Source organism: Marmota flaviventris, chromosome 4 (assembly GCF_047511675.1).
Source record: "Marmota flaviventris isolate mMarFla1 chromosome 4, mMarFla1.hap1, whole genome shotgun sequence".
Taxonomy (NCBI): domain Eukaryota; kingdom Metazoa; phylum Chordata; class Mammalia; order Rodentia; family Sciuridae; genus Marmota; species Marmota flaviventris.
In genome coordinates this window covers 132,889,419-132,904,497 of record NC_092501.1, presented here as the reverse complement: position 1 = coordinate 132,904,497, position 15,079 = coordinate 132,889,419, and positions in this window count along the sequence as shown.

The window sequence follows — 15,079 nt, the reverse complement described above, 5'->3', positions numbered from 1 at the left end:
TTATATTATTTGAAGCTAAATGATTTTGTTTCTTTGCAATTTATATATCATACCTCTCATTGTTTTTTAATGCCATCCCAAAACTCTAGCACAATGATAACTAAATAGCAATGATAATAGTCACTTCTCTTAATTCAGTTTTTAAAGTAATGTTTCCAATATCTTACCCTTAAGAACTATGCTTGATATAGCTTGATAAAGATTTTCAGTAGGTGATTGTTATTGAATAGGAAGTTCTTTTCTGTTATTATATGTTGTTTTTATATTATGAGTGGATTTTGAATTTTATTAAATGATTTTTAGAATCTGTTGAGGTGATTGTGCAGCTTTGTGGTAAATAATATTAGTAATTTTTCTGATGATAAACCCATCTCACATTCCTGAGATTAATCTAAATTGAGCATAATAAATTCTCTTTCTGTATAAATCACTGGACTTAGTTTTATATATTGACTAGTAATCTTGCTAAATTTACCCATGAATTCTAAACTTTATCTACAAATATTTTAGAATCTTCTAAATAGGTACACATATAATTTGTGATAGCAACAGTTTTGTTTCTTTTATCCTTTTTGCTTTATGGCATTGCACAATGTTCAACCAATATAACAATGTTACATAGTTTAACAGAATGGGTCTATCAGTGGTCACCTTTGTCTTTTTCTGAATCGTCTGGAAGGAGAAGAAGCTTTCAATTTCACTAGGTAGATATTTTGTAGATACACTTTATAAAACCAAAAAAGTTTCCTTGTGTTCCTAGTTTGTAATTACTTTAAATCATGAGTGAGCATTGAATTTTATCAAAACTTTTTTCTATATACACTTATATGTGCTGGGTATGAGGTGGCATGCTCCTGTATCCCAGGGTGCTGGGAGCCATTAGCCAAGTAGGTATGACAATTTCCTTGCCAGCGTACCCCATGTTGCAGTGACATTGAATGTAGGTGACCTTGCTCAAGGACCAAGGCGGATTAGGGCGTTCCCGGTTTAGGTTCCAGGTTTAAGGTTTAAGATTATTCCTGCTGGGAATAGGGCGTATCCTGCTGCCTGAGTTCCCCTTGAGTTCTCACGGGATTCAGACAATATATTTTGGGAGACAGAAGCCCAGTGGAGGTGAATTTGGGCAGAGAACGTGGATTTGGGCAGAGAACGTGGATTTCCCCAGAACGTGATTGTAGACGGCTGGTGTGAGTTCGGGAATAAAGAGTTGCTGTTTGAATCTACAAGCTGTGTGGTGGCTCGTGATTGTGTGCCCAGCCAGACTGCGGCATTTGTGCCCAGCCAGACTGTGGCACCAGGGATCTGGGAGGCAGAGGCAGGAGGATTGCAAATTCAAGGCCAACCCTTCGGCAACCTTGTGAGACCTTGTCTCAAATAAAAGAGCTGGAGATACAGCTCAGTGGTAAAGCACCCCAAGGGTTCAATCTCCATTACCAAAATACATAACCATTTCCTAGCCCTCTTAATATGGAAAATTTCATATGTCAGAACAACTTTGCATTTCTGGAATAAACCCCATAGTCATACTATACTATATTTTTAATATATCTCTTGACTGACTTTGGTAATATTTATATTTTTTGCAACTTTTTTCATGAGGGAAACTTGCCCTGTACTTTTCCTTTCTTTCACATCCTTGTCAGGTTTTGGTAACTAGTAACTGGTACTAAACAAACTGGGATAAAGTCTTTTTTTCTGTTGTTTGGAAGATGAATTCCAGGTGAAACCAACTAGCTCTAGATATGTCTTCATGGGAAGGTTTCAAATTAAAAATTCAGCTTTTCAAAATGCATATAGGACTATTCATTGTTCTATTTCTTCTGTGTCAGTTTTGGTAAATTTTATTTTTTCAAGGTTTAGGTTCATTTTATCAAAATTTATTGTCATAATGTTCTCCTTACTATCCTCTTATCTTTTAATGTGTATGGACTTGGTATTGGGAATTTAAATTTTCTTTTCTGGTTAGTTTTGTAAATAACTAATCAAATAAAATAGTTTGGATTTTATTAGTCTTTTCACGGAAATTATTTTTTACTGTAGATTTCTTTATACTTGTTTTCTATTTAATTTATTTTTGCTGTATTTTTATTAATTTGTTTTACTTTCTTTGTGTTCTACTTGTTTTTTTTTTCCTCCTTGAAGTAGAAGTTTATAGATTGATTTTTGGATATTCTTTTAAGTAATATATTTATTTAAATGTCCATTTAATATGTTTATCTATATTTCCATGAAAGCACAGATTTAGCTATTTAAGTTTTGTATGTCATGTTTTCATTACTGTTCAAAGTATTTTTTAGTTACCATTATAATTTGACCCCTTATTTCTTATTTAGAAGTATATTTCCAACATATGAATGTTTCCTAGTTATCTTTTTGTTGATGATTTCAAGTTTAATTCCACTGTAACCAGAAAATGTTTGGTGTATCAGTCCTTTTATATTTGTTTATATTTGCTTTGTGATCCAGCATACTATCTATTTTAGTAAATTATCCTCTCTAAGCTGGGAAATGAGAGTTTTCTATAGTTACTGGGTGCCGTGCTGTACGTGAGCTAAGAGGATACCTTTTTTTAGGCTTGTTCAAATCAACTGTAGTCCTTCTGAGGTTTTCCCCCTCCCTAGGGGTTGAACCAAGGCATGCTTACCTTTGAGCTACATCCCCAGCCCTTTTTGAGGCAGAATCTTTCTGAGTTACTGAAGGTCTTCCTAAATTGCTGAGGCTGGCCTTACACTTGTGATCCTCCTGTCTCAGTTTTCTGAGTCACTGTGTTATAGGCATGTATCACTGCATCCCAGTACCCTTCTTGTTTTTAGTCTGGGTTGTATGCAACCTATTGAGCCATATTGTTAAACACTTCAACTATAATGGTTGATTGGTCTCTGCTTCCTTTTAGTTTTATAAGTTTGGGCTTTATATGTTTTACGCTATTTCTAGATATTTAAATCTTATTCATTATAATTTCTTCTTTGAACTGTGAGTTACTTAGAAGTATGTTATTTGCATTTTTGCTATTAAATTTTTTAGCAAGGGAGTGAGGCAATAAAATCTGTTTCTTAAAAAGAATAATCAGTGGGGGTAGATTTCTTTGGTATTGCTCCTCTGGTGCCTCTTGCTCTCTGTCTCCTCTTCCACACTTATAAAAAATAAGCTATAGACTTACTAATTAAGCAAGTCACAGATAATTGAAATACTGGCAGCTCCAGTTGCTTTGATTCCATGATAAACCAAGCCAAATTCTCTCAGCATATTTAGGTGCAATTTATTTTGTTCATCTCTCTTTCCCTGGATTGAGTTTCTTGGATTCTTTTGGCTTGCCTGTTTTTTTAATACTAGCATATGACTTTAATCTCCAAAAGATCTCAGTGTCTTATACACTAGAGATAACCTGATTTCATTCACTGGCATGGCCTTATCTCAAAGTGAGTTTTGGGACTTAATTATATACTAACTAGTATAAATAAGTGATGTAGGTAACATTGGTTTCCAACTTCCATGTTTTTTTTTTTAGATAAAATATGAATCCTTTTTATAACTGGGTGTTGCAAGTTTTCTTCTAGATGATTTCTTGAACAAAATAAGGAAGCAATTTTCTTGCTTGGTGGGCATCCTGCTGGCTTTAAATTTAAACCATCCATAATTTGGAGACTAAACTTAATGTAAAACTCTTGAGTTTGGTTTATACCCAGTAGCCTCTGAGACATTTTCATAGAATTTTGGTGGTCGGCAAAGGAATTCTCTGTATAAAAACATCACAGCTTCTGTGCTGTGTGCAGATAGTTACTAAGAGTGATGGAGGAATTACTCTGTACTGAGCACATATTCTGAGCAATTAGGACAAGTGCCAAGACCATTAATGCTCAGATGCCAAGCGCCTGAGGGGAGGGTTCTGTTAGAGGATTTAGCAACCAACCCTTGGCTCACTTGCCAGAGGGTGGCACTCCAGGTTTCCTGATAGCTGTGCCAGCCTGGCTGAGACTCAGCAGCTGCCACCCGGCCACTTCTGGCTTCTAGATGCGCTCTCTCCAGTGCCGCCTCTGACTCCACCCTCCTGGCCCATCTGCCCTCCATCTGCCTGCCACTTGAGCAGTGGGTGCACAGTGGGGGGCACCTAACCAGTCGAGTCATGACACCCAGCTGACACAGTATAGTCTCCTTTCCTTGCCTCCACTCTCCTCCAACCTCTTCTCTAGCTTGGCAGCTTGGAAGGAAAGGGTTGCCAATTCCTGTTTCATAACATTTCAGGGGCCTCCATTCAGAGGCTTCAGGAGTATCCTGGCGCTCAGGGAGACTGGGTATGAGAGTGGGGTGGGGAGACTCACTTAAGGGATTGCAGACATCCATCCACCCCTGGCCTGCACCCAGAAAAAATCTGGGGGTGGGGACAAGAGTATCCTTTGTAACTCTAAAATTTCATCAAGATGAACTGAAATCTGGTTCTGTCCTTTCCCCATCCCATCCTATTCTCCCCCAACCCCCAAACCAGAGCAGTGGAATATCTTAACAATTTGACTTTTATCCAGAACTGAGACTTCATTTGTTAAAGCAAAACATTTGGTCCAAGATTTTCTAATTCTTTCTGTGGGAACTTGAATCAGCACCCCCTCCCCAAGCTCCCACGAAAGAAGCAGATGGGGATCTGGGCGAGGTTCAGAAGTCTGGGACTTGGACAGGTTGAGAGTTCTGTTTGCCAGGCTAGATTGCTTGTAATTAAAAAGCTTATCCTCCCCCTTTTTCGCACTCCTGAACTTATCTGAGGAATCCACAGAGTATTTAATCACACATAGAAAGAAATCTGCCCGTATAAGGGAAAATGGGCATTTGAAGTCAAGGGCTTACCAGCAGAGGTGGGTCACATCAGCTGTGAGGGTGGAGCCTGGAGCCCTCCCCTGTGGACCTGATGTGTCCTGTTTTTCCGGGTGCATGGTACAGTCAGGCTTCTCGGCATGGGTTAGGATTGGGCTACACTACCCTCTTCCTTCCTTCCTTCCTTGGACATTTCCTTCCTCCATCTCCTTGCCTAAGCTGTACCTAAAAAAAATATTCCACATGTTTTGGCCTCTTAGCAGCAATACTTACTGACATCAGATTGTTAACATTTATGTGCTTTGTAATACAGAAAAGAAAATAACTCATTAGTCTTGACATTTTAATGCATCAGGGTTCTAAGACAAAAGCTAACTTTGCCCCTTTCGGCCTAACTTGTGCTAATTGCCAGATTGTGCTCCTGTTAGAGAATTGAGAACAAAATGAAGCGTGACTGCTTGTGGCTGTTGAGGTAATAAAAAGTCCTAAGGTATTGTCAGAAATCACATTTTATGTGTGTGTGTGTGTGTGTGTGTGTGTTAAAATGTTCTAGAGGAGGTGAGAAGCTGAGATGTTTCTTCCTTCTGGAGAATTCCAGGGCAGAAGTGGAGGTGGCAGTGCCAGGAAACATTGTAGGTGGTAAGACTGTGAGGAGAGAGAAGCATTGTCTCTGGGTGATTTCATGGAGAGTGCACTTCCTGGATCTCACCAAAGCTTGAGGGTGTGTACACTTCCTGGGGAAAGTGCCACTTGTATGGGCTTTCTTACAGGGTGGCAAGGACATGTTCTGCTTTGCGGGGGGGTGTGAAGTATTGTGCCCAGCAACGAAACCGATTCTTACATTTCCCTGACTCCAGCTCTGAATTCTGCTATGAAGGTATCCAGTCATGAAAAGTGCCATGTTTTACAGCTGACTTGAGCTTGTAAACTCTGGCGACAGCAAAATGATAGGGAAGAGCTTCCCTCAACCAGAGCTTCAGCTTCCAAAATGGAGACCTCCTGGGTCCAGGAGATAAGACAGAGTCACAGTTGGTCAGCCCAATTCTGAGCCACCATTGCAGAAGAGCAGCCACAAATCAGGGTTCACAACCTGCAGTGAGGATCCAGTCTCCTGCTCTCTAGGTGGCATTGCAGGGCACTCAAATCTCACCAGCCCAGTCATTTACGCAGTTCATTTTTTTTCTTGCTGTTTAACATACGTGTCTATCTTCTTCACACTCACACAGAATGAGATTTAGTAACTCGTTTTAATGAGGCAATTATATTTTAACTCTATTATGCTCAATTATGCACTTTCTTACATTGCCTCAGCTGGAGTGCCCTGGTGTTGATATCTCCCTGGCACTCACTTGCTGGCCCCCAGGCTGACTGGACAGCTTTGCCCACTGCTACTTCTGTTGCCCCTACTATGGCTCCACAGGTGGCTTAGTGCTGCCACAGGGCAGGGACCGTTGCAATTTCCTTGCCCACCCAGTGGAGCTCATGATTGCTGTGTGGGTGGCCTAGATCTTTCTCATTGGCTTGGCTCTACTGGCAGGATTATTTATCCAGGCTCCAGAGCCCAAGTAGTCCTCCAACTTGAAGGGACCAGAAAAATAAACTTCAATAATCATAACCATGCACCTTGGTCAGATTTACTTTTTATTTTCATCGAGACTTTCAGTGCCTGTGGGTGGAGATGGGAGGAGGAAGCTCCTCATTTACCCATCTACCTTTGAAGCTCAGTCTCAGTTGTACCTTTGAAAAAGGAAGTTCTAATTATGTACAGCTTCACTGAAAATAATATATTTAATTTATATGTTAATCACAAAGCATAACAAAGCAGTCACCTGTGGCCCTCACCACCCAACTTAATGACTAGAATGTTCCCAATACTATTGCATCTACCTATGTGCATGTATTCCCTGCCCCACCCACCCAAGAGGGAACCAATGGCTAAAAATCTGTCCTTACTGTTCACTTGATTTTTAAAGAAGTTTTAACACATATGTAAGTGTCCCTGGTTATTGTTTGTTAGTTTTGCTTGCATTCTGTCTTATTAAAGTGATATCATCCTGTAGGTAGCCTTCTGCAACTATTTTCTCCACTTAGTTTAAAGATTCATCTCTGCAAGAGTATAGAGAGAATACCAATTCATCTCTCTTTGTCGTATAATGTTTCACTGTGTGACAAATCACATCTTTCTGACAAATTTGGGCCTTTCTAGTATTTTTTGTTGGTTTTACAATCTCAATAATGCTTCTGTAACTGTCCGGTGTACATATACTAGTGCAAATGTGTGAGAATCTACTTTGGAGTAGAATTTCTGGGTTGTAGAATATGGGAATATTCAAGATTATAAGAGAGTGCCAAACTATTTTCCAGAGTGATTGAATCAGTTCCTATTCCCTCCATCTGGGCAACATCCTTTGCACTTTTCCAAATTCCCACAGTGTTTTACATCCAATGTGCATATTGGCCAAGACGTTATTTTAATGTGAACTCCAGCTATTGACTGTGGGGCTTTGGAAGAGTTACTCTCTCTAAAGCTCAGTTTTCTCAACTCTGAAGTGGGGATTATCAGTTGTCATAATGTATAAGTTTATTGTGAGAATTAAAATAAGCCATATAAAATCAAATAACCTAGCACAGTGCCAGATACACAATGGTGTCCAACAACTACTAGCAATTATGATTTTATGTCACAATGAAAGCTAAGAGTGGAAGGAAATATTTCAATACATTGCTGTCATGGTCTGGATGTCTGTGTTCCCCCCCAAATTTATATGTGGAACCCATACCCTCAAGGTGATTGTATTGAAAGGGGAGATGGGGATGTGGTTAGGTCACAAGGGTGGGTTTCTCATGCAGGAGAATAGTGCCCTCATCAAAGAGGCCTGAGGGGGCTTTCTTTACTTCTGCCACCATCTGAGGGGCACTGAGGGGCTACCATGGTTGAGGCAGAGAGCAGCCCTCACCAGACTTTCAATCTACTGGCACCTTGATCCTGGACTTCCCAGACTCTAGAACTATAGGAAGTAAATTTCATGGTTTATAAATCACCCAGTCTGAAAGATGTTGTTACTGTAGTTTGAACTAACGAAATAAGTACCTAACTCCCTTATGAAATTTCAACATCCGCAATAACCCAGTGCCTTAACATTGCCAAACACAGTTGACCTAAGTTCCTGTGCTCTTATTTACGATGTTTGGGACTTTGTCCCATTCATCATTCAAATCTATCCTGCAAAGAAAATTGGAAATCAGTATCGCAAGGTAAAAATATTTTCTGGTTTGCATCACAGGTGGCAATTTTGGTAATTGACCTAATTAACATCCTCCACCAGGGCTTGTCCGTATTAGCGGGGGTTTCCCTTTGGGCTGCCTGTGGAATGCCATGGCCTCAGAGCCCCACAAGGCAGCATATGCTATACCCAGCTTCTATGGAGGGGATGGGACTGTCCTCAGAGGCAGCCACCGGGGGGTGCCAGGAGCAGCTAACATTTGCCCCAGGACTTTCACCAACCTCACACACACGTGGGCTCTCATTGGCCTCTGCTGAGAGCCTCAAAGTCACATGTTATTTCTAGTCCCATGTTTACAGATCCAAAACAGAAAGAAAGAAAACAGAGACAAGCGATTTGTCTTAGGTGACAGAATCTTGACTGTCCCAGATCTTCTGTCACTGGATCCAATTTTTTATTCTTTTTTTTTTTTTTTTGTCACCATCTCCCCCTGCCTCTCTGTACTGTACGCCTTCGTATGTGTTTGTTTTTCCTTTCAATGTTATTTAATTTAATCCATTTTATTATGTTAAAAAGAAAAAGAAATCCATTTGTGTCTCTAGAGGTGGCCCTAGCCATTAGTCAGAATTACTGAACAAAGTTCACTGTCAACTTTGCTGTAAGAGGAACGGCTCAAGAATTAATTGTGAAAGGCTTATTTGTAATGAGAAAGGCTTAAGATCACAGGCTTTCATTTCTCCCAATCAAGTTTTAATTACCGAAGAGTTTAGTAACCGCCGAAGCGTGTAGCTACCAACGTTCTTTGTTGCTGAGAGATTTTTTTTTTCAAAAGAGCTTCCACCGCTTCGTTGCCTTCTCTTCTTGTCTCTGCAAGACCTCACTCAATATAGTGTTAATCGTCTTTTTCATGTTCATTTTCTTTCAAAACAAGCCTACGTTCTCATTCTCTGGTGTCAGAGCATTAGCTGTTCCTCATTAATTGCTCCTGGAGTCGTAGGTAGGGGCAGAGCAAAACCTCACAGATGCAGGTGTGGCAGGCTGGGTACCACCAGCCCAGCAGGAAGACAGCCTGCTACCACCCCGTGTCATCTCATACAAGGCTGATGGGCAGAACCTCTGGATCCCACAGCTCAGGGTCTGGCCTTTGTATATCATCTCAGCAGGTGACAGATCACCCAACCATCCTGCTGTCTTATTGCTTTTATTCTGTCTGTTTTTCCTGGTACTCGGTATTGAACCCAGGGGCACTCTACCACTGAGTTACATCCCCAACACTTTAAATTTTTTTTTTTTAAATTTTGAGACAGGGTCTTGCTAGATTGTTCAGGGTAGCCTCAAATGTGTGATCCTCCTGCCCCAGCCTCCTGGCTCACTAGGATTACAGTTGTGCACCACCACACCCAGTCTGTTGGCTTATTTCTTCCAATACTGGAAAGCACTTGTACTAGTCAAGTCATACTGCAAGATCTCCAAGCATTGCATTGTATACCATCTTCATGTTGGAGACAAGCTCAGCCAGGTATGTGTCCCAGCGGAGTTACAATGTGGGCGACCAGCACCTCAGCCTGTCCTCAGCACTCTCCAGTGAGGCCCTGCCCTGCCGCTCAGGCCTGTCACCTGGTCCTCAAACTGATCTTGTGTTGGACCCTGGGGCAGTCTTGGAAGTGTCTTGGTCCAGGACAGGGTCCTCTGCAGGGACACAGTGATGATCCATGCCTCCTTGGTTTGCTACCTTGGTGGAGTGCATTAACCACCCCCTACCACCGTCCTTTGCTTCCTTGATGGAGGAAGATAACACAGACCATCTGCACACTTCAGTAAGTTGTTTTGAGCATCCTTTGAAAACAATGTCCTAAAGACTTATTTTTAAAAGTAAATGAAAATATTTTTAATCATATATATATTTTATACTTTTATTTATTTATTTTTATGTGGTGCTGAGGATCGAACCCAGTGCCTCACACATGCTAGGCAAGTGCTCTGCCACTGAGCCCCAGCCCCAGCCCATGAAAAGCATTTTTAAAAAGTTATTGAAAATGGATGTGGGTCCTTCTTATCCCATCCTCCTGCCTCGAAAGTTTTCTTTCTCATTTATCCATCCAACAAATTTTTGATGCCTGCATCCTGGGACTCTGTTTAGTACTGGGGAGAAGAATTTAAGGGAGAAGAGAGGATGTTCAAGCTGGGCACAGAGGAGAAATCAAGTTTCCAACTTCCCCTTCTAACACTCTCTGAAGTTAAATACCAAGGCCCTGGCCTCCTCCCCACCGACATCCCTGGCAAGGCCCTGTCCTGCCACTCCAGGTTGGGTGCTGCTCCCCGCAGCAATCTGTCATTAGACCCCAGAGCATGTATCTGAGGATATGTGCTCTCTAAGCACATCCACAATTCACCGCTATTCATGCTGTTTCCTGAAACATCTCCCTTTGCCCTTTTTTAATTAAAGTCTTACAATACGCCATCAGACTTTTCTTGATGTATTCAACTAACCCATTGGTGTGTCCCCCGCCTCTCAACCTCCAGAATATATTCTACCTGCTTCTTATAATCGTTTACATCCTTCATCCAACACACATTTCTTGAGTCCTATCATATGTGTGCAGGCATTTGGTATTGTGCTCAGCATTCAATTTAAACAACACGGACAAGGTTCCTGCCCTCCGGGAGCTTGTATTTCCTTAATTCTTCATTGTTCAAGGTCTGAAGCTGGGGCTTACTCTTGATTTGTCCTTAGCAGGGACACCAGCAGCTGTATAGCAATTGAACTGGCTTGGTTGTCAAAAGTCAGAGGAATTCTAGGTAACCACCTGAGATACATTTTCCTAAAGTTAACCCCTGGCACCATGGTGACAAATCATTTATCTGGACTCTGCTCAGACCCCCCTTCCTGGCCTGACAACTCCATTCTCAACTCTCAAAGATGCTCCAAGTAACCTCATATTTGATTCACCTTGTGGTCTCTTTAAGAAAAAGAAAGATACCCCTTTTTCAATGTCCTCAGGCTCTCTTGCTCCCGCGGAGGAACTGGTAGGTCTTACAGAGCAACCAACTGTAGTTAGCAACTCTCGGGGCAGCATAGTTACTAGCTGGTGAAGGCCTGCACCCCATCACTCTCCTCAGAGACCCTCTTCTTTCTGTACACCTGCCATTTGGGGGTCAACAATTTGGGGCCAGGTCTTTGTATGTTTTATGGTTCAGCCCCACAAGGTAGACCTGGGTTTTGCTAATTTTCAGAAAAGAATGAAGAGGGTCTGAGAGGAGGAAGGACTTGCTGCAGTGTCTCAGCAGGGGTCAAAGCTATTTCTGCCCAACTCATGCTTCTCTACCTCTGAGCCCTCCCTCCGTCCTAATGCCAGGAAAGGAAAAGTAGCGGGGTGCAGGTCATTGGATATTTACAAATACTTTTTATTTTTTGTTGCTGTTGTTTATTACTAGGTTTTAAAATTTTTTTTTTAAATTTAATTTTTTAATTTGTTCTAATTAGTTACACATGACACCAGAATGCGTTTTGACACATTGTACACAAATGGAGCACAACTTCTCCTTCCTCTGGCTGAATATGGTGCAGAGTCATATTGGTAGTGTAATCATACATGGGTATACAGGGTAATAATGTCTGTCTCATTCCACCGTCCTTCCCATCCCCACACTCCCTCCCCTCCCCTCCCCTCAGCCCCCTCTGTACAATCCAAAGTTCCTTCATTCTTCCCTACCCCCCGCCCATTATGGATTAGCATCCACTTATCAGAGAAAACATTTGGTCTTTGTTTTTTGTAGGCTGACAGCATGATATTCTCCAGCTCCATCCATTTACCTGCAAATGCCATGATTTCATTCTTCTTTAAGGCTGAGTAATATTCCATTGTGTATATGAACCACATTTTCTTTATCCGTTCATCTGTTAAACGGCATCTAGGCTGGTTCCATAATTTAGTTATTGCGAATTGTGATGCTGTAAACATTGATGTGGCTGTGTCATTGTAGTATGTTGATTTTAAGTTCTTTGGGTATAGACTAAGGAGTGAGACAGCTGGGTCAAATGGTGGTTCCATTCCAAGTTTTCTAAGGAATTTCCATACTGCTTTCTATATTGGTTTCACCAATTTGCAGTCCCACCAGCAATATATGAATGAACTTTTTTCCCACATTGTCAACAACACTTATGGTTGCTTGTGTTCTTGATAATTGCCATTCTGACTAGAGTGAGATGAAATCTTAGAATAGTTTTGATTTGCATGTCTCTAATTGCTGGAGGTGATGAACATTTTTTCATATGTTTGTTGATTGATTGTATTTCTTGTTCTATGGAGTGTCTGTTAGTTCCTTGGCCCATTTATTGATTGGGTTATTTGGGTTTTTTTTTTTATTGTTGTTTGTTTGTTTTTTTGTGTGTGTGTTATGAAGAGTCCTTAGTTGGGATGGAAACAACAACGAATACTTTCCAAATTCACTTCCTGGCAGTTTGCAGAGAAAGGTCTTCTTATGATTTGAATTCCCCTCACAGTGACTATCTTAAGCACTGGAATCATCTATTTCTGTGACTTCTGGCACACCCAGAGCATGTGATTTTATGATATTTGCACATTTCTCAGTAACAACCAAAGAGGCCAAAATACCATACTTTTTAATTATTAGTGAATAATTTTCAATTATTAGTTTATTGTGTGTTTCTACCTCGGCTTCTATTAGAACAAGAGAAAAAAACAAAATGAGAGCCCTGATCTGGAGCTTGTATGGTTTCAGACTGACGGTGCCCCTTTGGTGAAAACTGGACCAACTCCCGCCTGTCCTCGCGTGACCCTGCACCAGCCTGACTTCTATTAGGATTCTATTAAGGCTGGTAGTTTTATGCACATAGATTGATTCTTTTCTATGACTTCACCTCCTTCCGTGTCATAATTGGCTCCTTACTGCTTAAAAGTCCACGAGTTCCTTAGAAGAAGAAATGCTGTGGCTAGCCCACATGGAAACCATCGTGCCGAACTCATATGTTACAGATGGAAATGGAAACTGAAAATCTATCGATGTTTTTAAATTTGCATTCTTATTTTTTACCCCACCATGTTTAAATATTGGCTGACCTGAACCTAAAAGTTAATCAGACCAGAGACCATGAAGTCTGTCAGGCATTTGAGCGGAAATGCACATGAGTGTGTGGTGTGTGCTGAGCTGGCAGGCCTGAAGCCACCTTGCTGTTCTCAGAGCACAATTGTCTCATTGTAGAGAAAGGCCTGGCCTGCTGCTTCCCTGTCTATTTGGGGGGGTAAATCAGAGCTTGTTATTTACAGAATGCTCTCCAATACGCCCCAAGTTCATATCTGCCAAAAGAACCCTTGATCACAACTTTTGAAATCTTTCACGTTACTTATTTTGCATATGATTTCAAAAATTTATAAATGGAATGTACATTGGAGGGCGTCTCTTTGCCAGTGGAAATTCATTTTCTAAAATTGTTAGGCCAATTGTTTTTGGAATTTAGAGAGGAAATATAAGAAACACATTGAATGTGGTTTTGAAAAATTTGAGAACTATATTTAGTGTTGGGTACAACTTATGCTCAAAAGCTTTTCTGTTCAATCTGTGGTTTTCAATATTAGGAAATTTATTATATATATTTTTTTAGTTGTTGATAGACGTTATTTTATTTATTTATATGTGGTGCTGAGAATCCAACTCAGTGTCTCACACGTGCTAGGCAAGTACACTACCACTGAGCCACAGCCACAGCCCACAAAATTCATTTTTACTTTATTTATAGATTTTTATACTTTTTTGGTAAGTATTCTTGATTAGAATTACCTTTTATCAGTGATTTGGTCAGAATTTTAAAATATATTTATATCTGGGTAGTTTACAAAGATGGGAAAAAGTGGTGAAGTTCATATTTTTACATCATTGCAAAATCAATGTGATTATATTCCCAAAATTCCACAGGAGTGAGATTGCAGGCTCATTCTTAGTGATTGTGTAGAAGAGAAGCTACAGAACTGCAAAGCTGCAGCGACCACATGGAAATATCAGGGAAACATCAACACCCAGGCAGGTCAGTAGGCTCCCCACCCACCACTTTCCCTGCCCCAGAGGGAGGTCTGCTTTGTCCCTTGTAATGGCAGCGGAGGGGAGGGGGGGAGGGAGGGCAGGGTTGGAGCTAGGCCTTGGAGTCCCGTCCCGTGTCTGCCATCTGTCACCTCAGGTAAGTTGCTCTGGCAAAGTAACATATCGTGCCTTATTTCTTCATTGGAAAGGTGGAGATGATGATGTGACTCAAATAAATTGAGGAACACAAAAGTATAGAACAGTGCAGGTCACAAAATAAGAGTTTGTTTGTTTCATTCTATTTATGTTTCTGGAATGAGGTTGGAGAAAATGGAGGGGAAACATACAACTCTTGTCTCTCCTCACTTAGTCCTTGGTATAATGGAGGAATTCCAGATGAAGAAGGAAGGTGTCTGGGATCTGGTCCTAACTTTGACTCCTAACTAGCTTTGTGACCTGACTGCACCTGGGGACATGGTTTCCTTGTCAATGACATGAGGGACTTGTTCAGGAGGCTCCCTTCTCCCATTCACCTCTCTCATTCTGTGGTTTTGCCCGAGTATCTGACAAAACCCTAATAACTGAGTTATTTTTTAATGTGGTATTACATTTTAATAAAATATCAAGACAAAGCATCCAGAAGCCAACTAAAGTGAATGCTAGAAATATCCTCAAATCATCTTTTCAGGGATGCTTCTGAAAGAAGTGTTCTCGTCAAAATTCTGATGGACAGAGTGGGAAAAAATATGACTATATTTAAAAAGCTAAAGAAAACAAGAGAATAGTAATATCAGCTCTTTTATTTTAGCGTTTGGCTTTGTTTCTAGGAACTATCAGATGAAAAGGGGGGCAGATGAGGGGAGGGGAGGAGGAAGAGGCAAAAGGAGAGCCAGAGAAATTAAGTACAACGTGTGTGTTATAAATGGTTGTTATTTAAAGGAAATTTATTCTGACCGATTTTGTTCAGATAAATCAACAAACACCCAGAAACAATCTGCCCAACTTTTTATTTTATT